The sequence below is a fragment of the Mustela nigripes genome, chromosome 8 (genome assembly GCF_022355385.1).
Source record: "Mustela nigripes isolate SB6536 chromosome 8, MUSNIG.SB6536, whole genome shotgun sequence".
NCBI classification, from domain to species: domain Eukaryota; kingdom Metazoa; phylum Chordata; class Mammalia; order Carnivora; family Mustelidae; genus Mustela; species Mustela nigripes.
This window is the reverse complement of record NC_081564.1, coordinates 38,326,504-38,353,073: the sequence shown is the minus strand read 5'-3', so window position 1 is coordinate 38,353,073 and position 26,570 is coordinate 38,326,504. Positions and strand designations below refer to the sequence as shown.

The window sequence follows — 26,570 nt, the reverse complement described above, 5'->3', positions numbered from 1 at the left end:
ATAACCGCAACATAGGTACTGGGCATAAGAATAGAAGGAAAAATGTAGAAGTGATCCAGGAAAAAAAAAATTAAAAATCTTTTTCCATCACTATCTAGGACTTCTTTTGCTACTAGTTGAAAATATGATTAAAGGGAAATCAGAAGCAACATATTTCCTGTGCCCAAATGAACCCATCATATTGATATTCTCATCTAAATATTCTTCATCAAGTTTGGGTAGCCAGTGTTTGTCCATGTATTATATAGTACAGGGCACTCTGAACATAATAACAATCTCACGTGGGTATCATAATAAATAACTATGTAGTATTTAAACTCTATATTGGTATAAAAATACCTCAGGTTCTATGTACTATGCACAGGTGTAGGATACAGAAAAGCAGCCTGCCTCTGGCCTCTACGTATTCCTGTGGTAAAATGCTATTTCAGGGTGTTTGGACAAGACAGGAATCAGTCAGAGCTAGGAGAGATCTAAGTAGCAACCTTGTTTTAACTGCCACAGTCCTCCTCAGGGACATCCTAGAAACTGTACTTATCGCCCCCCACTACCGCTGTGCCCCAGAGCACCGTGGATTCGCAGAGGGATCTCCCAGCACAACTGACAACAAAGACAGCAACCAATGATGAATGGTGTCAGCCTCTGTGCAGTCCTCTGTCACTGCTGTCTACATGGTTGCAACTGTGTCCTGACTACGTTAGGAAGGACTCAAGGCATTTGAGCTCTCTCAAGTTAAGGCTCTACTCTGTGCCCAAGTTATGATTAAATGATCAGGATCAACCTTCTCTGAGCCCTATTGGTTTCCCCGTGCCACAATTTGGTCCTTAGATTCATGAATTTCCCCATGCCCATATCCCTGCTAAGCTTCCTGTTTATTTAGGACAGGGGTCTTATTAATTATCACCACCCCCTTCTAGGGATTAGTGGGTTTAAAAAATTATAGATGGGGCGGGGAGGGGCATTTTCTACTACCAATTCCCCTCTTACCCTACTGATCTCATAGCAGGCCCTACACCCAAGCCTACTGGCAAGGTCCACACTTACAAACCCAAGAGAGGAGATACCCAAAGTGGAGAGGACACTTGTCTACTTTAAAATCTGCTCAGGCTTTACCATTTCCATACAAAATTTGAAAGAGCATAGGAAATAGAGATCAGTCCTCACACATTTCTGTTTCATACACATGATATGAGTCTGAGATTTCTTGCTGCTTTGCTCTACCAACAGTTAGAATGCCCGCTCAAGACTTGCTGTTGGATCTCTATCACTGACACCTTCACAAGCTTCACAATCTTCAGCTGGTACCATCTTTTCTGAATCATAGCGTCTGCTCACTGGGCTTATCACCACGTTTCCTCTGCTCTAATAACATTGTACAGGCCATGCCCGACCATAACATCACATAGAAACAGATATACTACTGCTTTAAAACGATTGCCATATATTTTTTGAAGATACCATGGCATGTAATTTCCTTCGAAAATGTACTCAATGGAGTTTCCTATATACTCTAGCAATAAAGGAGTCTATTTCTTGCTCTATTTTATGCTCCTCAAGTTGAGATCAAAAGAATTGGAGGGAAAAATGTTTTCCAGGGCTCCAAGGTCAGTATTTCATGAATAATTCTTGCACTGTACTTACTGATACTAAAAACTTGACAAATTAACAAGCTCCCCCAAAGTGAGTTGTATATTCCCTACTCACCCATGATTGTGTTTTTCCTTAAGTACCCCTTTTCCCCCCTAGAGACTCAAGAGTGATTATAGGATAGAAGGGAAGAAGCTAAAGAGTAATTATAATTTGATCCCACAAATGATCACACATGGATTTTAACAGCTGTTGTAGTTGCAAACATATAGAACAGTGACTAAAATATATAAAAAAGAACTAAAAGGTATCTTTTTAGGGGCATCAGGGTGGCTCAGTGGGTTAAAGCCTCTGCCTTTGGTTCAAGTCATGATCCCAGGGTCCTGGGATCAAGTCCCACATCGGGCTCTCTGCTCAGCAGGGAGCCTGCTTCCTCCTCTCTCTCTGCCTGCCTCTCTGCCTACTTGTGATCTCTGTCAAATAAATAAATAAAATCATTTTTTTAAGGTGTCTTTTTAAAAGGAATAGGTCTCTGCTTATGAGCGAGTGGTACTAAAAAGGAAAGACCTCATTAGAAAGAAGACCTATCACAGCATCCTGACATGACGAATGGCTCAAATACCTCTCAGGATTCATTGTATTCCATATATCATTAAAGCAACTTCTCTCTTATAGCTTTTCCATTCTTCATTTAAAGGAAAATTCAGGTCATATCTATTGCTTCACATAGCAAAATTTCCTAATCTTTATGGAGAATAAGAGTTACTAAGACATGTACTGTTGAGCCATAGAACTGTGCTGTGTGGAAGACAGGAGGAAATCTGAAAGTTGTTAACATATTAAAATCAAGCCCAATTCGAGTGCAGGCAAAACTTAAAACAAGGCCTTAAGCCAATTCTCAAGGAGAGTCTTATTGCAGAGTACAGTTGCTTTCCAAGAGTATCAGTAGAATATACTTACCAAGGCTTTCTTGAAGAAAACACTAGAGTTCCATCTTGAGGCCAAGAAAACTGGGAAGAGCAAGGTCTCCGTTTTTCAAAAATGTAATTTTTAATTTGCAAGTTCATTAGGAATGGCCACTTTAAGTCACCGTATTTTAATAATAATAATAATAACAAAAAAGCTCAGTTTATTTACCTGCCTAAATAAGAGCATTATACCATAATTTAGTTCTTAAAATATCTTATATTTATTATTAATATCCAAGTACTTTATTATTAATATTCAAAGTACTTTACAGAACTTCTGATTAATACAGAATTTTTCATCAAGATATATCCAAGAGTCTTTTTGGTTTGTGTTTTAACAAATTACTAGCATCTGCTTGTTTTACTAATAGTTACCTCTGCTATAAAAGTTTAAAGTTCTAAATGCATCATCAGTGGAACAGTGAACAGTAATAGTATTTGATATTACAGAGCCCTTAAGGCTCTGTGGGTTTTTTTTTTTTTGTTTTTTGTTTTTTGTTTTTTTTTTCTCAACGTGGTGCTGTATCATCTTAAGTTTTCTTCTTCTGTGTAATCAAATTTAGCCATTTGGTAGGTATGTAATTTTGCTATATGACAAAGGTTACAAATGTGAAGACTAAGAAGACAAAGTAGTGCATTATTCTATTTGGAAACCCAAACAAATAAACCTAGTGCATGAAACGAGCCCTACTGTGGGTGTGTTAATAAATCACACAAAGGTCCGAGGAGAAGAAATTAATTTTACCTCTTACCAGTAGTCATCACAGAGTATTAGAGAAAGGTGGAAGTACTTCAACTAAGTCTGAATATTTTGTGAAAAATCAACAGGAACACATGGTAAGGAAAGAGATTTTGAAAAGCCTCAAATATACTTGGGTGCACTCAGGATACAGCATTTTAATGGACAGGATTAAAACAAGAAGGAGGACAAGTTGATAAGAGAGGAGATCGTTGGCCATTTGTGCCCTTAAATCCCCATCTGATTTATATACTATAGACAGTAGCCACTGAAAGTTTCCAAGTAGGAAAATTACACTTGAACTCTAGAAACAAAACTTGGCAGCAGATGGAGAAACTTTCAACACTTCCCACTCATCCATTCGTATCTTTGCCTTCTTTTCTTCCAATTTTGAGGCCAATCCATCCACGCCTGATCAGATCTCAGTCTGTGAATCCACAAAGGGAACTTGACCCATCTCTGGTCTCTTCTCCCTCTACTTTCAATCTTGTCTTTGCCATTAACATTGCCTGGTAAGAATGTCATTATCAAATAGTAATTCAATTCCGGAAGAAACACTTTCAAAAAAATAATGGAGCACAGTTGAAAGCCCTAGGGGCATTTCCCCCCTAAACAGAGCATGATTTGAAAAGAGGCAGTTATGAGAAACTGAGGTAGTATAGTATTGCTCATATATCCAGTGTTTGTCCCTCCCACAATTTTAGAGCTGCTTGAGTCATTTTAGCTGGGTTAGGGGAAGCGACCATAACAACTTCAAATATGGAAGAAGATGACTATTTGATAAGCTCTGTTTTCTTTCTAGATGCATTAAAACTGAACAGCTAAACTGGACCTAATTTTTAAAGGTTATTTGAATTAAATATATATATTCTTTTATTATAGCTCAATAAATGATATATTGTCACAGTCTAGAGAATCTTAAAATTCTTTTGTTCTCTTGAACACACCCCCACAATACATTCTGACTCTCTTCTTAGCCAAAGCAGTAACAAAAGAGAGTAGGAGGCAAATACATAATGCCAGCAGGAGCTCTGTCAAATGTGGGACTTGATAATCAATGGGTCTAAGACCCCTCCATTTTCTCTCCTGTAAACACCATCAACAGCTATGATTTTAATTCATTGTTGTTTGTATTTGTAATGAATTAAAGTTGCCCTTTTTAAGTTTTAAGAAAAAAAAATCTGTGATGGAAACCTTAATTTTACACACACACACAAATACTACTGCAAAAAAACCGAACGCCTAAGATTGAAATAGAAGACTGATGACAGAAAAATAATTCTCAGGTGTTGTTTAAAAGAAGTGAAAATTACCAAGACCATTCCTCTCCTTAGATCTATTATGTATTATGAAATTAATGAAGTTGTTTTGAGTGCTAACATTAAAATAACCTTTATAACACTTTTAATTGCAGAACTTTAGGATAGAAAAGTAGCCCTTTTTGAACAAGCAGCACTAGATACAGTTAAAAAACATGGTTATTAACTTTGTCATCATTTATAAAAGAAGATATTTTAAACAGCAGTATCATTAATGTCTTTATCTCAGTTTGAGGACTACACAGTTGAATACATAAGTCATTTTCAATGGGCAGAAGCAATTGACATATTGTGTCAATCATGTTCACATCATATTGTTGACATTTATATTTGCTACAATCTTATAGAATATAAATATTAACTAACATAAAATAAGTTGGTAGAAATACTTTACACAGGGTCAATTTGTGTTAGCCATAAGAAGTGTTATAGACTGATAACATAAGAAGCAACTATGGCAAAACACTCAGCAGCTTCAGGTCTAGAGATGGGAGTCATTTGTCAGTGACCTTTTAATTTCGGTGAATAACAGGGCTCCTTCATACGATACTGAGAGTTTATCACTAGAAACTTCCAAGTAAAAGTAGCTTCTACCTCACAGATCACACTCACTTTAAAATCAAACTCTAAGAAAGGACACTAATGATTTCCAAATTTGATAGCATCCATCTGAACACAGAACATAGCTTTTGAGCTCTCCAAGAAAAGCCAGAGCAGAACAATAGGTCATCTGGGGAAAATATTAAGTCAGTTCAATAACTGGAAAAAATAATGAGAATCTGAAAACTGTTATAAGAACATCCTATATTTTACCAGTTAGGACATCTCTTGATTCTAGGTATTATGCAATAAAAATGAAGATGTAGCAGGGAATTAAATATACTTTGCAGTCAAATGCTCTACCACTGAGCTATACCCCCTAAATATACCTTGAAACACTTTTTAATGAATATTTTTATGCAGGAAACCCAATTTCTTTTGGCAATTCTATTTATCCAATGTTTTTCACACTTCAAAGTTTTAAGTAATCAAAAACTTTTAAATTCTGTAATTTTTGACTCAATCCAGAAACCCAGTAACAGAAGTTACTCCAGATTGTAAATATGAATCATGCTTATGTTCTCTATAGAAAATCAAATATTTCTATCTGCACTTCATTAAAATATAAGCCACATACAATAAAACCATACATAACTTAGTATTTGTAAATTATATACCCTTGCATAAACACCACTTAGATCAGGATGAAGAATATTCTTTACACCCCAGAAAGTTCCCTTGTGCCCATGGTAGTTGATACTCCCATTCCACTCCCAGTTGCTAAAAACCATTGTTCTGCTTTGTCACTGTTAGCTTACTTTCTTCAGAATTTTCTATCAGTAGAATTGTACATTATGCAAAGTTTTGTGTTTGGCTTCTTTCACTTTGAAAATGATGTTGAGATGTATCCAAGTTGTATGAATTAATAATCTGTTTCTAAATGCTGACAGCATTCCATTCTATCTCTATTGTTCAGTTTATGTCTCTACCAGTTGATGGACACTTGGTGGTGGTGGTGGGGGTAGTTCCAGCTTTTATTATAAATCTTCCAAAACATTTGAAACCAAGTCTTTGTATAAACTTGTGTTTTCATTCCTTTTGGAGAGCTACCTAGTGTTGGAGTTATAAGCCACAAGGAAAGGGCTTGCCTTCTTGGTGAGAAACTATTTTACAAAGCAGCTGGACCATTGTGCATTTCTATTTGCAGTGTATGAGATTTCTAGTTGCCCTACATCCTTGCCAGCATGTGTTATTGTCAGGCTTTCATTTTACTCATCCTGCTGGGTATGATTTCATTTGTGATTTTCATTTACATGTATCTAATGATGTTGAGCATCTATTCATGAGCTCACCTGCCATTCCTTATATATTCTAAGGTGAAATGTCTATTCAAATAATTAGCTTAAGTTGTAGAGCCCTTATATCTATTAGGTGCAATTTTTATTATCTGTTTTACAAATGTTTTCTAAGTAGTATGTTATGAAGAGCAATATATCTTAATTTTACAAAGTCCAATTTATCATTTTCCTTTTATGAAAAATACTTTTCACCTCAAGTCACAAAAATAATCTCTTTTGTTTTCTTTTATGTGATATAGTTTATAATTTAGAAGTCTATACTCCAGATTGAATTACTTTTCTTTACAGGTGATGTAATGATTGAGAATTATTTTTTTCCATAAGGATATGTAATTCTTCCAGCATGTTTATTGAAAAAAGTAGCATTTCCGTATCCAATTACTTTGGTTCTTCTATCAAAAGTCAGCGCACCATATTCAGACTTTTTTTTCATTGATCTATATAAATATACTTGACCACCACACTGTCTTAATGTATTATAGTTTTCAAAAGTAGTATATGGTAAGAGTTGATATCAAATACTGTAAGCTTTTCAACTTTGTTTTCTTTAAAAATTGTTTTAATTATTCTTTTCCTTTGATCTCTCATTGGTCTTACAATAACCTGGTCATTCTACTAAGATATTTTATGGGATCTCCTCTGTGATTACATTGAAACTATGGATCACTTTGTAAATAATATTAATATTGGTTTTCTAATCTATGAAAAGAGACTACTTCTCGGTTTACTTTTTAAAATTCCTGGTTATGGTTCGTAGTTTTCAGCCTGCGGATATTGAATATATTGTGCTCAATTTATTCCCAAGTAATGTTTTTTATGCTATTATAAAGTATGTTGTTTTTAAATTTTCAATTTCCAATTGTTTATCAGTATAGAGAAATACAATGAATTTTTGTCTTTCCTGAAAACTTCCTGAACTTAAAAAGGCTTTTTTTTTTTTTGCACATTCCTAGAGGTTCCTACAAAGAACACTGAATCATCTGATTACAACAGTTTCACTTCCTTTTCAAACTCACAATTTTTTCCCCCTGCATTATTGCACTGCCAACATCCTCAAGTAAAATACTGAGTAAAGGGGAGATTAGATATCTATGCCTTGTTTCTGATGTTAGAGAGAAACTATTATTTTTCACTGTTAAATCTGACATTAACCACAAGTTTTCTGACAATGTCATTTTTCAGGCTGAAGTGGTTCCCTTGTATTTGCTTCGAGTTTGTTATGGATTCTGTTAAATATTTGACGGCAAATTAATTTTCTTGTGATGAGAACTTTTAAGATCTACTCTCTAAGCAGCGTTCAAACATGCAGCTGAGTATGATTAACCATAGGTGCCATGCTACACATTATATCTCCATTACATCCCCTGACTTATTTTAATTGGAAATTTGTACCTTTTGGCCCCATTCACTCATTTACCCACCCTTATATCCCTCTTTCAGCAACCCTCAAACAATTTTGGAGAGAGATTCTTGAGCCAATTTGTTTTTAATAGTATTAGAATTTCAATCCACCTATTACATTAAATATATAATTTGTGTTCAATTTTTAATTATTCAAAGTCAAACACTACAGAGCTTTTGAAGTTCTCATGGAATTCTTTACTGGTCCTTCGATTTTTCCTAAAGATCTGGAGTATCACTAGGACTACTGCAAACTTCCCATAATTTAGACAAAATGAAAAATCAAAGGAACATGCCGTTTTAAAAAAAGCATTCCTAAGATTCTGACTCAGATGCAGATGTGAAAGGGAGAAATGGTATATTAGTGGCTGTAATTGCAGTAGTTTCAAACATCTTTCCACCGTGCCCTAAGCAAATGAAAACCTCAGCACTCTCTTGCATTTTGTAATCCTATAGAGTTGATCCCTTGTGGAATGCAATTTACAGATGAAATCTAAGACCTGAGACTGTACACTCATCTCTAAACTCAGACTAGGGCCTTTTTGCAAACACTTCTGCACAGAAGTCAAGAAGCTTCCTGCCATCATGACAGCAGGACTCCTTGGCCACATACAGTAAGAGAGATGCTTTTGCAGCAACAAATCAGGCTCAGAAATCAAAGGAAATTCATAGGTTTCAAGTTGCTCAATCAAGAACTTGTCTTATCCCACTTCTTCTCAACTTGTATGGAAATGGCATCAATGTGCTAACACTAAAAATGTCAATTGATACTTAAGTGAATTTAATAGCTTCATCTGTGACAATTTAGATATTCAGTTGGAAATTATTTTTCATAAATGGGTAGCATTGGTTGAAGGATTCAAAGAACATGTTTTTGTTTGTTGTTTAATTGGAAGATATGGTAGTTATAAAAATGACCAAAAATTCTTCCCCTCTCTGTGTTAATAGTGATGTTACAGATCCTCTCAACCTTCTAGAAGTCTGTTGCTTTGGTCAATGCAACATTAGCATAAGTGATGTGAACAAAGTCTTGAAGAATGCTTTTAATACCTGATATCCCCAAGAAAAGGCAGAGGTCACCTTGCTAGAGATGAGAAGCACAAATTATCAGCCAACTGCCAGATCTATTAGTGAGGCCGTTCAGGACTCACTCCCAGCTGAATCTCAAACTGATCTCAAGTCCAAGAGCTAACCTAAGAGATCAGCAGAACCTTACTCAGAACAGCAGAATTTGCAGTCACATAAATGGCTGTTGTATTCAGCCATTTAATTTGGGTGGTTTAGTAAACTTCAAGGGTTAACAGACACATGATGGGAAAATAATGAGGCTTTTAAAACAGTTTCATAGGAAAGCAGGGTAATATTGCTCAATATTATGAAGCTTAGATTACCAGAATTTGCTGGCAGAGAAACTTCTATAAAGTTGGCAGATGCTGAGGAAGTTTAAAGCTTAACTTTGAAAAATAAAAATAAATAAAATTTGGGTAAATAGAGGTAAGCAGAAAAAACTCTGTAGATGAGAATATTAATGTCAGCACAGCTGAAAGAACAGAAGGAAAATGGAACTTATGAGCAAGTTCTTACATTTCAGTCAATTTGACAGAATATATGAAATGTCATACCTCTAAGTAGATTACTGGCTTTACTTTCAACCCAGGACAAAGAAGTGACAGAAGCAGAAATAAAACCAAAACACTCTGATGGTCCTGTCCTTTATATTGGTCCTTTATGCATCTAGGTTTAAGACCAGGTCAAAGAAAGAGTTGAATTATATTCAGGTATTTGAATGTGCTTTTGGAAAAGGAAGCATTTGTTTTCATTAAAATAATCTCTACAGTCATGTAAATCATTTTTATTTTATTAAGTTTACAAAAAGAAATCCAAAGTGTATGTTAAGCCATTACTCTTTTCTTACCTTTTCTATCTCATGCTGCACAAAATATCATTGTTCTCCATTTGAAATAATAAACCTGTAACTTTGCTTTAGATACAGGATCAGATTGTGCCAACTTGAGGCTTGTAACTAATTACTAATCATGATGTGTCCAATCAAAAATGATCATAATGTACATGCTAACAGTTCTGTATATGAGCTGCAATTTCAATTAATGTGTTTTTCATTTCTACTGAATTTACAAAGTGCCATTTCACTCTTACTCCCCCTTCAGATCACTGTTAAAGAATACAGCAAGGGAGCCTATTTACAACTTCAGTCTATTTCAGTTTTACTATGGGTTTCATAGAGCTGTGTTCGCTTTATGGGACTTCTGTCAGGGAATATTTGCACTTGCACTGAATGATGTCTGTCTTCTTCACGGATTTGTAAACTCCTTGAGTGCAAAGACCAAGTATCTTTAGACTTCCAAATTTATTCTCTGCATGGAGCTCAGTGTCTGGCATCTAGCATGCACTGAACCAGTATTTGTTGAAAGGATGAATTAATGAAGAGATCTTTCTTTTGCATGCATGAGGTCTCAGTTTAAATGTTAGTAATGCAAACTGCTGAAGTCAATTTATTCCAGGGAGATGCAACAGCTGAGGTCCCAAACAGAAAAAAGATTCAAGGATCAAGAAACAGAAAGACCCAGGTGGATCAAAGCGGGGTAATCCACAAGATGAGATATGTTTCAAGAAGGAGTTAGGACATCAATTACACAGGGCCTTCTAAAGGGTTTGGAGTTCATTCTAAGTCCAATGGGAGAGACTGGAGGGTTTATACGGGGTTTGATATGATATAATGCATGCAAAGATCACTTCTTGCCGCTGTGCAAGCCATGGAGTGAAAGCAGGTGGTGACAGCTAGGGGTGAAGTCAGGAAATCTAGAGGAGTGAAATTTTGACCTCTTTAGGTTCATGTTGTAGAAAGGGAGAAAAGTGGATGAATGTGTCATATTTTCTTGAGATTCATTAGGATACATCTGACAGATCAAAGGGAAATTGAGCTATTTCCCTGGTTTCTGTCCTGAGCAACTGAGTGTATGTTGTTCCATTCATAGGCACACAGTCTATAAATGGGAGGGGGTGCATTAGAGGAAGAGTGGTGAAAACACAACCATGTGGTAGTTTTTAAGTAAAACATTAAAAGTAAAAAGATAGAAATTCTGTATTCTATGCAGACACTAATAAAAAGAAAGCCAAAAAAGCTGTAGTAAGGTCAAATAAGATTTTAGAACAAGGAATATAACCAGGGAAAAAAGAGACATTTCATAATGATAAAGAGGTCAATTCATCAACCCTTAGTAGGTCTGTACATATTAACAGGGCCTCATATCACGAGAAGCAAAATTTGTTAGAACCAAAAGGAGACATAGACAAGTCCATAACTACAGTAAAAAAATACAGCCTAGAGGGGGAAAGGGATGCTTATTATAAATTATCTTTCCTAATCACACTTACTAATGAATTCACTCCAGTTTCCAATTTATGTTATGGAATATACATAATTCTAACTTACTTCATCAGAACTGCTAAAATTATAGTCATAATTATTCCTTGCATAAAATTTCTCTGACACCAGTACCAAGGACCTCCAAAACTTCATGACTCAATAATCCAACAAGGGTTTATTATTTAACAAAAATAAAATACCGAATGTCAATATTGAGTATTTATTCAAAAGACACATGTTCTGTCAATTAAAAATAAAACAATATTGCATGCTAAGGGAGACATGATTTGACAAAGTAAATACTCTAAGTGTGATCACAAGTCCACTAAAAATGCTTAGCTTCGGAATTTTTTGAACAAGATTTGAAATACTTTTACATTTAAAATTCTTACATTTAAAGTTTCCATGTTACACCAATGGCAATAGCAACATTCACATGTACCATTTTTATAGAGTCTTAAAATTCTAGAATATTTCCAAACAGTATCTCATTCAATTCTCACAACTCAACAAAGTTTGTTTTTTCCCTAGAATAAAGAAACAAACAAACAAAAAAATAAATCTCAAGATGACAAGAAAGTAGCCACAATTCACAGTAAGTGAAGTCTCCTTGTCGTCTAACTTTATGTGCACTTTCTTTCACACACTTAGTTTTAATGTAAATATAAAGAGGTAGAAGGTATTTGTGTACCCACTTTATTCTTTGCCTGACAACCATCCTTTTTAATTATATTGTCAGGTTTTCAAAATACCCATGTAGTTCTTAGTAAATTTGCCAAGAAACACACTAAACATTTTGCTGTTTCTAGATAAAAGTGACTTTTATTTTAAAAAGGGGAGGGTAGGAAAATTCATTAGACCACAGTCTTCTTGAAATCATATTATAGAAGTGAACCTAAATAAGATTATGTATGAAATGACTCTTCTAGAAAAATACCTCTAATATGACTCTTCTATAAAAATATCTCTAAAATACTGAAGTGGAGTTTCAACACTATTTAAGAGCAGGTGCATCTAAATGTGTCCTAATTATAATCTAGTTAATTCTAGACCTGTATGAAAGTCTATGCTCCTTCCTGTCAATTCATACAGGAATTGTGAATTATTGCTATTATTCATATTTTCAGGATGAGTATATGCAAATAATATGAGGAAAAGGTGAATAAGAGAAATTTCAGTTTTCTTATAAAGTAGAAATAAGATTAAGAATGTACACTAAGTACAAATAATGTATTATATACTTTGAAAAACAAAAAATATCATTTGTACTAAGAGCTTTTTATCTCTGCAGATTTCCCACAAAATTTAAACAAGACAATTATATTATTATTGAACACAGCAGTAAATAATACCAAATAGGATTAGGTATTGACTTAATGAAAGGTCATAGCAATTAAAGTTGGCTTTAAATTTCTATTAATCACTAATAGCAAACAAATGCTTAGATTCCTTTAGAGCATTGGAGAATGGCATTTTTCTTCTCAGGAATTCACCTGGAATACATTAGATGTATGTAATCAGACACCTGAAGTTCCCCCTTATGACTTCACCATTCTACACATCTACTCCTGGGTTCTACTCCTGCCCAAGAATTGAAGTAGTCCTCAGAAACTATAGGAGAAATAGGATAATCTAGGAACTTCTAAAAAGTGTTATTAATGTTCTTGACATTGCATATTTCTGTCAGACAAAAAACAGATTTTTGCTCCTAATTCTGAAGGCAACTTTTTCTCTAAGAGTCTTTGATGAAATAATAACATGGAAAACATGATAAAATGGAAGGTAGTTTTGAATTTAAATGGATACAGATTAGTCTCTATGCTTACTCCAATGATGCCTCTGTGCATTTCTTGGGGGTATGACTTTGAGCAAGTTACTTAATTCCTTGACCTTCATTTTATCTATAAATAAAACAGGAATATCTAGACTCATCTCACAAGATCATCTCCAGAATTTGGATAAATTTCTTAGCATGTGGTGAACAATAAATATTACTTCCCCTTCCCAGCACACAAGTCTTAAAAGCCACAAGTTTAAGTATCTGGTAATGCACAGTATTCCAAAAGCCATAGTCTCCTCTATGCACCAACTGTGGCAGTGGAGTGTTTACATTAACACAGAGTATTTATTTCTAGTAACACAGAAGTCACCTAAAACAGAGTCCCTGAACTTGATAATGCTTAAATTCTAATGATAGGCAATGGGATTTCTGGGTCTGTTATATATATTTTTGCACTATACAAGATTATGTTCAAGGATTATAAATAGAAAAATGCATTAAATATTTGGATACTCTCAAAGATCTTACATTTTAAATACTGAAGAAATATTTTACACCACTAAGGCTAAATGGTTTTAAACTTTTGCTTTCTCTACTCATAGTTTCTAACTCTTGCAAAATTACGTAAGTACTTTTTAGTCTGCTAGAAACTATAAGTGACTAGAAAAACGAAGTTACAAAATATGTTCTAAGGTCTAATATTGCCTTGTTGCTCTCTCTGAAATACATTATGGTATACATAGTTGCAAATGTTTCAGCAAAATAACTATACTGTTCTTATAAAAAAAAAGTCTGGCTTAAGCCCTGATCATATAAAAAGGTATATTAGATATATTAATAATTTACTTTACTGGTTAATCCTATATATGCCATAAATCTTTATATGCATATTGAAAGATCTTTTTTTATTCTTGATTTTTTTTTGTTTAACAATTAACTTATTTTAAAACACCTTGGGGAAAAAAAGTGAAGACAATCAAATGGATAGAAAAAACTAAAAAAGTTTTCATTTTCTTGTTTTCAACAATTCATTAAGAACATCATCATGCCTAGAACATAGTTTTCCATGGTCAGTATCAAGTCTCCACATGAGACACAGCCCAAGTTTTCCTCTTCCTAAATCTCACTGGTCATTCGAAACCCAGTACTATACTATGGTGAATAATATCAGAGTCAGAATTGAGCATTAAGATTGGATGATGGAAAAAAGATTGGATTAAGGAATTAACTTCTAAGCACTCCCTAGCCCTAGAGATAAGCCTGCATATGAAGTTCGAAGTTTAGGTGGAGTACCTAGTAGAAAGTCATGGTATCCTTATTACCTAGTATTTTACAATTTCACAGATTCAGAAGGTTTGGTCAGCAGTTTAAAACACAAATTCCAGTTGAAATGGCAATCTCTGATATTAGGAATCACCAAAATGTGAAGCAATTTAAAATAGACGCTATGTAGATTCCTCTGGAAAGAATCAACTTTGGGAATTTTAGAAGTGGTTGTCCTGGAGGTAATTTAGTAACATCATGAAATAAGATTTGCATTTAAACTAAATTTATATATTTTATGGGTATAAAATGATAAACATAATGAATCATGTCCAAGAATTAAACCATGACCTGAGAATTTGCATATATTAATATTTTATTAGTAACTCCATAGAACATTCTGCTTCAAGGTCCACCAGTTAAAGACAACAGCAGCAAGCACACCAGAGGTAGATGAGAAAGTATTTACGAAGAATAATTACAATACTAACAGTAGAGGTATTGGTAATAGTTCACATGCATTGGTTATTTCTGTATCATATAGTAGACATCATTTAATACTCACAAAAATTATTGTAGATATTCTATTATTCTCATTTCAAAGATGAAAATATTTGGAAGGTAAATTACTCAATATCAAAATGCTACAAAAGTGGCAGATGTGAAATCATAGTTTAAAATACCAAGAATCTTCAAAAATATAATACATGCCAGATGTTAAAAAAAATTCTACTCTTGAAAAATCATAGTAATGTCTTCCTAGGGTTGACTAGATAAGATAAGGAAAATTTAAGGTAGGAGAAATTACAGATGAGAAATGTGAATCCTCAGAGAAAATAGTATCAAGGACTAGCGAATCTATAAAAACCCTTAAAAATGTTTGCACAATCACTTAAGTATAGTCATTTATTGAACAACTTCTATTTAAGTCTAGTACTAAGTTCTTTTTGTAAATAAGCTCTTTGGCCGAAGTCATGGCCAAAAGTTGGCACAGTCCAAGTTCTAGCCACAGATTATTGTTCCTACAGCCCAAATTCTCTGCCACAACGCTATGATCATGGGGCGTTTACATGCTTCGGTCTTCCCAGTTTCCATTTACCAGGTTTTGTTCACTAGGAAACTTTGGGGCTATCCCTTCCCTGCACTGAGCGTAAGATACTTGAAAAGTTGTTACAGGTTGAAGGTGAACACACATTCCAAGAAATCGAAGGGTCTAAATCCTCCATCTAAATATGCAACATCTTTCCATTTATGTCTAAGAGGTACTAACTTACCTGGAGTCTCAGATATGTGAGATTCAGAGTAACCTGAACGCTTGAGAAGCAAAACCTTTGGATGACCTGTATTTCTCAACACCTATCTACCCAAGATAAATTCACATCATGGCCAAAGCACCATTTCATCACTTAGCTTGTGTCTTCATGGCAGCTACTGGAGCTTCTAAGAGATGGCACGTCACCTATGCTCACTTAACCCCCTCTGGGATTGATTTCCTGCAGTAACTACTTAAATTTTGCCTTCTGATTCAACTTTACTCTCTTCTTACAATCCCAGTTCTATTTTTCTAATTAATCCCAACTGGAATGACTGGCAATTTCATATATTGGAGCAGAAAATTTTGACATTGAGGAAAAGATATCAGAAGCAAATTTACATGCATTTGAAGTACAGGTAAGGGAAGCTCACAGTTAGGGAAGGATCTGCATAAAGATAATCACAATAGGTACATTTTCATCATAACCCATTTCCAGGGGATAGCGTTCTCCATTTCAGTTATTTTACAGCAATAAAAATAATGTAGATTGTAGCAATTACAGGTTTCATAAAACCGTACTGCAGTTCTATTTTACAAGAAGAATGCTTGTCATGAAACTCCCCTTATACTAAATGATAAGTCCCTATACTTTACGCAAGTAATAAAATTATCTCTAAATACATCAGCATATGCTTAGCTAATAATAAACATTTCAGTCCATATACCAATGCCTTTTTGTGGGAGCCTATTTTTTCCCCTCCACCATGTGTCTCTTTAGTTATAACCTTCCAAGGCAGAAATACTTCTAAGCAGGTCATGTCAGATATCATCAGCAAAGAGTAAATTATTCTGAAAGTCTTACCTGATCTTAGTGAGACGAGCGTAATCTGCTCCCCAACTCCATTAATCGGAGCTTATATCTGAGGAAACCAGACGTTTGCGGGTCCCAGGAAGAGATATCAGTAGCAGTCACTGAAAGTGCTCCAGAGTACCAATTCACAAAGTACTGAAACAGAGGGAAACAGAAAACAAGCACAAATCTGTTAACAGAGCTGCACAGTTACTTAGTTACTTTTTTCAGTATTAAACATACATACGTTAAACCACATGCACAACAGCCTCAGCCTCATCCTATCTTCAAAACAACAGTTCATTGGCAGGCTACTCTAGTCATCAAGAATGTGAGCTCTGGGTCCAACACCAAGACCTCACGTTACACCTCAGCCACCCATCTGCCTCTTGGGCAAGCTATGGACACCCTCTGCAGAAGACTGTGAAAAGGACAAATTAATACAAGTGCTTTTAACAGGGGCTCAGTAAAGAGTAGTTATTTTATCCCCCCCCCTTTTTTCACTGTTCTCAGTGAAAGGAAAACAGAACACCCATTTATTGAACACATAATATAAAGCAGTGGGTGGTACTTTATAGAAATTATCTCACTTCATCTTCAGATGACATGCTATTAAATCTGTTTTGCAAATAAGGAAACCAAGATCTGGGGAATTAGTAATCTATCCATGTTAGACAACAAGAAAACAGTATAATTGGGACTTAAACTAGGTCTGTCTGATTTCCAAAGTCTTTGCTGAACCCCCATATTGGAGGGCTCATTTGGAGTATTTTGATGCTATCCAGAGCAAAACAGCAAAAGTATGAAATTTAACTCTTACTATTGTTTTCATATAAAATACTATTTTTTATAAACTTCCCTTAAGTTTACTTACACTGAGTTTTAGTAGATTGAATGCAACTAAAATTAGCCAATGAAATTTAGCACATGAAACACATTAGAACATTTAAAGAAATTTTTTTTCAAGATTTTTTATTTTAGAGAGACAGCAAGTGTGCCCTTGTCCACTTGTGTGCTCCAGTAGGGATAAGGGCAGAAGAGGGATGGAGAGGAAAAGGGAGAGAACCCAAACTTGTGCTGAGCCTAGAGCTCGATCCCATGACCCCGAGATCATTACCTGAGCTGAAGCCAAGAGTCAGATGTTTAACTGACCGAGCCACCCAGGCACCCCCTCAAAGTAATTTTTCTATTTAACTCTAACATGAAAGATTGATTTATACTGACGATTACTACCATGGAAAGATAACTGATGAAAGACAACTTGTTCAAATTCCTATAGTCAAAATTACAGAAGAATTAAAGCTGTGTACTAAGGACCATTTGATAGATTTTCATTATAATAGTATCTTTTCTAAAAATCTGCCAACAGAAAAATATTTAGTCATATTCCCAGCACATCATCATTGCCATCACTAATAATACGGTTATCTTTTCCAGACTATTTCTCTATGCTGATATTTTCCCTAGATATATAACGATACTATATTCTGTTTATTTATTTAACATTATAACAAGCAGTTCAAAGTTTTAAGTTTGTAAACATTTTATTAAATGTTTATTTAATAAACATTTATTTATTTATTTTATTAAATAGCACTACAGGGACATCTGGGTGGTTCAGTTGGTTAAGCGTCTGACTTGATTTTGGCTCAGGTCATGATCTCAGGGTTGTGAGATTGAGCCCCAAGTTGGGTTCTGTGCTCAGCAGAGAATCTGCTTGAGATTCTTTCCCTCTGCTCATTCACCCTGCGTGCATATATGCATATACTCTCTAAAATAAATTTTTTAAAAAAGTGAAATTTATCTAAAGTATATAATGCATTATTTTTTAAATAAATCTTTTAAAAAATGCATTGTACATTTTAGATAAATTTCATTTTTTTTTTAAATTATGGAATGTAAAACTATAATCCCTTATGACAATACCAAACTCCAAAAATTCTTTTAAGGATTTTTTTGTTTCTCATTTGGTAGGAAAATCTGATCTGAACTGAACTGATATGAAGCCACTTATTATTTAGAATGCTCAATATGAATATTCTTATAATTCACAATGAAGTTATGAATGGGTTTAACTCTGGGGTCCTACCCCAGAAAACCTTGGCTATGGGGGGAGGGCATTATATAATATAGCCTAAATAACCTCCTGTTACTTTTCTAAAATCTAACAAGGTCTGATTTCCGAAAACTTTAGAATTTTTGATGAGCAGTTATGGACCTAAAATAGTAACAGGGTCTCATGTGGTGCTTAGCACTTGCCAGACATATTATTTTAACTGCTTTACATATAATAAGCCTCCTAACATCCTCCCAAAACAAGGTAGCTTTTAGATATATATTTTTTTCTTAAGATTTTTTTTTTCAAAGATTTTATTTATTTATTTGACAGACAGAGATCACAAGTAGGCAGAGAGAGAGAGAGAGAGAGAGAAGCAGGCTCCGCTCCCTGCGGAGCAGAGAGCCCGATGCGGGGCTCGATCCCGAGATCATGACCTGAGCCAAAGGCAGCGGCGTAACCCACTGAGCCACCCAGGCGCCCCTTCTTAAGATTTTATTTGAGAGAGAACACAGGACTGGAAAGAGAGGGAGCAGGGAGCCCAATGGGGGCCTCGATCCCAGGACCCTGGGATCATGACCTGAGCTGAAGGCAGACGCTTAAATGACTGAGCCACTGGAGTGTTCTGGTAGATACCATCATGAATATCCTCTTACAGATGAGAGGAAACTGAGGAGACAGAGGAGACTGAGGCACAAGGAGCCTCAGTAACTTGCTTGATTCACATGGATAGGAAATAACAGACCGGCAGCCTGAATCCAGACAGCCTGACTCCAGCACCTGCATCCCAAGGCAACATTCCTAGACACTGGCTTCACTCTCAGAAGTAGAACCAAGACATCAACATGTTTAAGATCTCAATGTGTATGGATAGGCTGTCTTCTTAGAATATTTGTGCCAGTCATGACACAGAACAAGCAGTTTGATTTCATTGCTGTCATTGGTTGTGATTCATTCTCAATTTTTTCATACTTTGCAGGTGAAGAAAATTAACTTTATGGTTGGCTTTGATTTTGATTTGCTTTTGTGACCGTGATGATGAAAATGTTTGCATATTTTTGTTATCATGTTTGTTTTTTCTTTCAATTATCTTTGCACACCCTTTCCCTAGTTAGACATACTACTTACTGTCTACTGGTATCTTCCTGTTCCTTATGCGCACCTGCATGGTCCTGCTTGGGACTGGTCGGTATACTCATCTGCCTTGGCTGTTTTACACCTGTGGGAGAACCTTGGTAATTCTGAGGCCTGTGCATCTGGAAGAGCTCTTCTTTCAAAGCCCAAACAACCTGGAATGGCCTGATTTCCAACCATCGCTGCCCCGATGCCCCTTATCTGTCCCTCTTTTCTTCCATTGCAGCTTCTCCTGAGTCAGAAACATCCCACATCTCCAACAATTGGGCCTTTCAATGACTCCAGCCCATGAAGGTCATGCCTTTGAGCTTTCTAATGTTTTGCTCATTCTGGTCACCTACCACAATCACAGGCATTTTTCATTGTTGACTGAGGGAATAAATTTTGATCATTATGTGAAGAATTCATCTAACACTCCAACCCTCTGGTACTTTCTCATCACCTCTGCCAACCTTTGGCTTTAGAGAGAATGAAAAGCCAAAGCAATTTCTCTTTCAAATCCTCTTCAAAAAAAAAAAAATCTAGCAACATAAGCTGGAGATGAGAACCAATTCAATTGTTTTTCAGCCAGCCCTGCATGAGTATTTGGCGTGTGTGTGCAAGTATGTATGAAATGTATCATTCCAGAAGTATATAAAACACCATTTCATCACGTCATCACCACTACATGGGATTTTCGGTCTTTTTCATTTTATTTGTTTTTATTTATTTTTTTAAGATTTTATTTATTTGAGAGAGAACACATGCAGGAGTAGGGGGAGAGCGAAAAGCAGGCTATCCACTGAGCAGGGAGCCCAATGTGGGATTCAATCCCAGGACCCTGAGTTCATGACCTGAACTGCAGGCAGATGCTTAATCAAGTGAGCCACCCAGGTGCCTAGTCTTTTTCACTTTTCTAGGAGACATATCACCGACATATCACAGCATTACACTGTGGTTTCAATTTGCATTTTCTCCATAACTAGTGAAGTTTTTAAATTTGTTGACTATGTGGATGTTCCCTATTTTAAATTTCCAATGCAAAGTTTATAACTTTTTAATAGGTTGTCCACTTTAAAGTTATTTTAGTTGTTGAGTTTCTTTATATCATCCATAAAGGAGTCTTTTATTTCATATATATGTGTGTGTACACACACACACACACACATATATATAAAAGCAAAATTGTGCAAATTAAGGAATGACAGGGATGAATTAACTATTGAAAAAAGGCAAAAAATAAGGAGGGACTACTCTACAGTGTAGTCTTATAAAAGATATCTTATAAAAAAACATCTTTGCTTTAAGTTTTAAAATATAGATAAAAAGGACAATTTTCTGGGAAGGATGTACTACCAAAGGTTAAAGAGACTAAAGAGGAAGTTATTAAAAGTCAATCTCCAAAAACAACCAGGCAGACAATGTCACAGTTGAAATCTAAAAAGCATTCAAAGACCAAATAGTCCCAACATTATAAATTGCCCCCATAGTTTCAAACACTATAAATTTGAAGCAAAAGAAAATTTGTTATTACGCCAGTGTAATGTTGAAGTGAGGAGAGAACTTCAAGCAGACTCCCCACTGATCACAGAGCCTGAGGCGAAAACAAGAGTCAATGCTTAACCGACTGAGTCACTCAGGTGACCCTAGAAGCATTTATACTCAGACCTGAAATAAGGTGAGAATGTATAGGAGGTCATTACTCACTATTGTAATGAAAAGTACCAGCAAAAGAACTTACACAAAATCAATTAAAGTTATAAGAATTGGTAAGGACGGTGAAACTTTACTTATGAATGATGTGACATCTGGAAAATGCTTAAGAATCAGTAACAGTAGTACCTCAATAAATAGATTTAGTAAGTGATAGAATATGAAATTAGTATTCAGATACCTTTCACATATATTGCATTATAAATTGATAATATAACCAAACAGAAAGGGAAAGGAAAGAAAGTTAACCTAAGTAACTGTTAAACAAGTGTTTTGCTTGCTTACTGTAAGGTTATGCACATGCTTTATTGTAGTAAGAGGTATTTTTGTTTTTTTGTTTTTTTGTTTTTTAAAGATTTTATTTATTTATTTGCCAGAGACAGAGGGAGAGAGAGCGAGCACAGGCAGACAAAGAGGCAGGCAGAGGCAGAGGGAGAAGCAGGCTCCCTGCCGAGCAAGGAGCCTGATGTAGGACTCAATCCCAGGACCCTGGGGTCATGACTTGAGCTGAAGGCAGCTGCTTAACCAACTGAGCCACCCAGGCGTCCTGAGATTTGTTTTTCATAGTGGTATGAAATTGCAATTTGAAGTACTTTATGTGTATTTACAGACAAATAATGAAATCTATTGATGATAATGAGAGTGAGGTTTCTCACTGTTAAAAATCACTGGTAATGGAGGGATTTGCCAGAATGAACCCTGTGATTTTTGGAATGGAGTCAGATATATCAATGAAATCATATTTGGATTTTATGTATAGACATAAATAGGTATAAAAACAACACATGTGTGTATATGCTTGTTTGCATAGATGTACATATGTCCTAGCTCAGTTAGGTGAGAAGCCCTAGAAGAAATGATGAAGTTCAATGAGCACACTCAGCACCCAGATCTTGGTTTCTCAATACCCTACTTCAATAAAATGAACCAAAAATCCTTGGAGAAATGGTTGATTTCAGGAATGATGCAGAGAGAAGAATAACAGAATGGGGCAAGAAGAGCCAGCAAAATCTTGTAATGACAGAAAGAAAGCAAATGCTCAACATTTGATGATAGGTCAAAAGAATAAAGGACCCAGTCTAAAGGAGTTTCCAATGGCCAAACCTAGAATAAAGTGAAATAACTAGAGTGAATTTGATCTCCTGGAATAAATAAATATATTTGAGTCTATACTATAAATCAGTAATTACGTGAATAAATAAGGATGAGGCAACTTATTGAGTAGATTTCAAATGAATATAGAAGGAATGATGCAAGTAAAAAAAAAATCATCTCACGAAAGAGTAGTAACTATTATAGAAGCAAGAATCACTGATAGAGGCTAATGTTACTGGGGAAAGTCTGAGAACACAGGATACTTAACATAGTCTAAAACTGTCTCTTCACAATATACTTATTAACTATAAAAATCATATATATATATATATATATATATATATATATATACATGTCAGTGGGGAAAACTGACAGATTCCACCTCAATTAGGTAATCAACCTTGGTATCACAAGGAATGAAACATGTCAACATTATATACCTCCTGATATGAGGCACTGAGATTATCTCATCATTTCTGGTATTCCTGCCAAAAGGAGGAACCTAAGGGTCACCTGGGTGGCTCAATCAGTTAAGTGACCAACTTGGCTTTGGCTCAGGTCTTGATTTCTAACTCCTAAGATAGAGCCCTGCATGGGGCTCCTCACTCTGGAAGGAGTCTGGTTATCTCCATTTCTTTTTGCCCCTCCCCTCCCCCAATCACACGGTCTCCCTCTAAATAAATCTTAAAAAAAAAAAAAAATCAGGAACCTTAATTTAATCATGAACAAATGTTAGACAAACATAAATTCAGAGAAATTCCCCAAATTGAATGGTCAGCCCTCCTCAAAAATGTCAAGGTTATGAAGATACATGAAGTGTAAATTCCCCACCTCAAGGGAGAATAGATACAACAGCTAAACTCAATGTATAATCTTGGATTTGATCCTCAACTAGGAAAAGGATATTTATAGCACAACTGGCAAAATTTGAAAAGGCTTATGAATTGCATCAATATCAATTTCACAATTTTATAATTGTACCACAGTTGTTATATAAGATGTTGACACTTAGTGAACCTGGGTGATGGGTTTATAAGAACTCTTAGTAATACTTTGCGTAAGGTTCTGAAATTCAACTTACTTCGAAATGAATGTTTCAAGACATCCTAGAAGCATCTAGGAAAAAGACTAGCAAACTAGTCTTTAGTCAAAGATATTATCAAAGATAATAGATTAAAAAAAGAATGAATAAAAATGAATACAAAAGTCAATTGAGTTGAAACCGGGTTTATAATGAAAAAAAAAAACTTTCTAGAAATTCTTAAGACATTAGGAAAAGAGAAATTTAGCAGTATCACATGAAAATAAGGGCATCTCTGCAATAAATATCAGGAAAAAAACCTTCAGGACAGTAAGTTACAAAACTGAAAAAACTCGGGAAAAACACCCACACATATACAGCTACCTATTTTATAACAAAGATGACATCTCAGTGAATGGGAAAAACAACGAACTGGATCTTTTCAATAAATAACTTGATAAGTTGAAAATGCATATGGGAAAAGAAATGGGTCTTGACCATTTTCTCATGCTTTACCCAAAACATAAAAATAATTCCAGATGGATTATAGACTAATACGAAAGGTAAAATGAGATAGCTTCTAGAAAAATGGCTCAAATTAAACCCTAGCGTTAGCAGATACAGGAAACGAAATTCACATGTGACTGGTCCAGTTTAAACTGGTTCACTTTCTTTAAAACATTGTGTAGGTAAAGGGGAACAAATGCAGAGTCTTTGATCAGCTACTGCACCCCTATGTACATTCTAGGGAATGTGCACACCAAAAGATGTGAATCAAAATCTTCACAGCTATCATGCTTAGTGAAATAAGTCAAGCAGAGAAAGACAACTATCATATGATCTCCCTGATATGAGGAAGTGGTGATGCAACATGGGGGCTTAAGTGGGTAGAATAAGAATCAATGAAACAAGACGGAATTGGGAGGGAGACAAACCATAAGTGACTCTTAATCTCACAAAACAAACTGAGGGTTGATGGGGGGAGGGGGTTTGGGAGAAGAGGGTGGGATTATGGACATTGGGGAGGGTATGTGCTTTGGTGAGTGCTGTGAAGTGTGTAAACCTGGTGATTCACAGACCTGTACCCTGGGGATAAAAATACATGTTTATAAGATTGCCTTATGTCCTAACATACTTTCATGACTTAAATGCAGTATCGATGTAATATTTACTTTTATCAAACACTATGCTAATGGCACATATTATATCATAAAGATTCTAAAACAAACAAAAAATATATATATATGTTTATAAAAAAATAAATTAAAAAAAGTAACGAGTGAATAAATAAATAAATAAATAAAAATTTTCTAAAAAAAATCTTCATAGCTTTTTGACTCCTGAAAGCCAAAAACCACCAACAAAGCTCATCAATAATAGAACTGATTAATATATTATGCTCCATTTGGAAAAGTGCTCTCTAGACAAAGGGAATTAAAATATTGCTGCCTATAACACCATCAATCCTACAGAGATAATATTCAGTAACAACAAAAACAAAAATTGAGGGGCGCCTGGATGGCTCAGTGGGTTAATCCTCTGCCTTCGGCTCAGGTCATGATCTCAGGGTCCTGGGATTGAGCCCCATGTCGGGCTCTCTGCTTGGCAGGGGGCCTGTTTCCTCCTCTTTGCCTCCTCTCTGCCTGTCTCTCTGCCTACTTGTGATCTCTGTCTGTCAAATAAATAAATAAATCTTAAAAAAAAATTGAGCATAGAGTATTACATCTATATAAAATTCAAAAAACTGGTGATACCAATTTTTTAGTGGGAAAATGTCTTATAGTGATTACCTCCAGGGACGTTAATTAGGAAGTATGACACAGGAGTTCTTTGGGCTAGAGATAATATTTTGTACCTCTCTATGGTATCAAAGTATGGCTGGGTAGCAGCCATCATCTTCACTAGGCTGTACACTTAAGATTCATGTGGTTTACTTTGTGTAGGTAATAATTCAGTGAATTTCTTTGTCCTGAATGTATCCTTTTATCTCAATTTTCATAGATTAAACATGCTATATTCTCAGACAGAGCTTTCCAAAGGAGGCAATTAAAACCAAGTATTAATTTATGAGAATACATTCTTCCATAAAATAACAGAAGAAAGGAAAAGCACTATTTTCTATCTTTCAACCCCTCTGCTGAAAATGGATGTTTTAGTTATCTGTTTACTACTTTGTAGAGCAAGAAAAGATAATATCCTGGTTTTTACTATAAATGCTGACTATTCTGTTACAAAGTGTTTATTTCTTCTCAAAAATGGCAGGAGATATTAGATACTGGTAAATACTGCAGACTTAGCACTAGCTTAGAAAAATATTTTTAATTTCTGTGTACCAAACTGATTGTTTTGAAAACATTTTAATGAGGCATTGTATTTTTCTAAACTAACAATATACTTCCAGCTTAGCTATACAAAGGTGCTAATGCAAAACCATGTATTTCCATTTTCCTCATCAAATTGCAATGACAATAACATTTTCCTTCAATAATGATAGAATTTCTAGAATTTTCCATCTCTAACAAAATCAACTAGCAATAGTGAGTTTGAAATCTCAACTGCCATCATCCATAATTTTCCCTGAAAGTCCCATTTAAAAAACAATGAACATACCATCCTTTAATGATTTCATATCCTGTTCTGAAAGACAATTATAACTAAATCATAATTGACATATGAAACATGAGTACTAGCCATACAAGTACTGATTTCTACAGATAGAATGTCAGATGTTTAGGATCTCCATTAGCCACTACACTGCCCACAGGGCCTATAATACCTGTATGGCCAGTTATCAATATATTGTTTTTCTAAATTCTAAAGGTAACACCCTTAAAGCCAAAGGAAAAATGTTAATTATGACAATACCTTGTGTTAAGAGAAAGCTGGAAAATACATATATATTCAATTTTAAAAAGCAAAATGATATAAATTAAATCTGGCAATTGGGATATGTTCCAATTATCTAGAGAATGTCCTCATGTACCACCTTTCTGTTTAACACCATTTCTAAGTAAATGAGGTATTACTGCACATGCATACAATGCCATTTACAGATCAAGGGGAAAAAAAGAGGTACTGCAATAGGACCATAGTCATATTTCTTTTAGAACCTTAATAAAGTTTT

The 26,570-nt window shown here is 35.1% G+C and overlaps 1 protein-coding gene across 4 annotated transcripts in view; it reads right to left on the bottom strand.

Moving 5' to 3' along the window:
• Positions 1 to 26,570, bottom strand: part of DLGAP1 (DLG associated protein 1) — an 869,387-nt gene that overhangs the window by 727,992 nt on the left and 114,825 nt on the right. For all 4 annotated transcript variants that reach the window (XM_059409267.1, XM_059409264.1, XM_059409265.1 and 1 more), the window contains exon 2: positions 16,461 to 16,604. The gene's annotated coding sequence lies outside the window, so the exon portion shown is untranslated. The remainder of the gene's footprint in view (positions 1 to 16,460; positions 16,605 to 26,570) is intronic.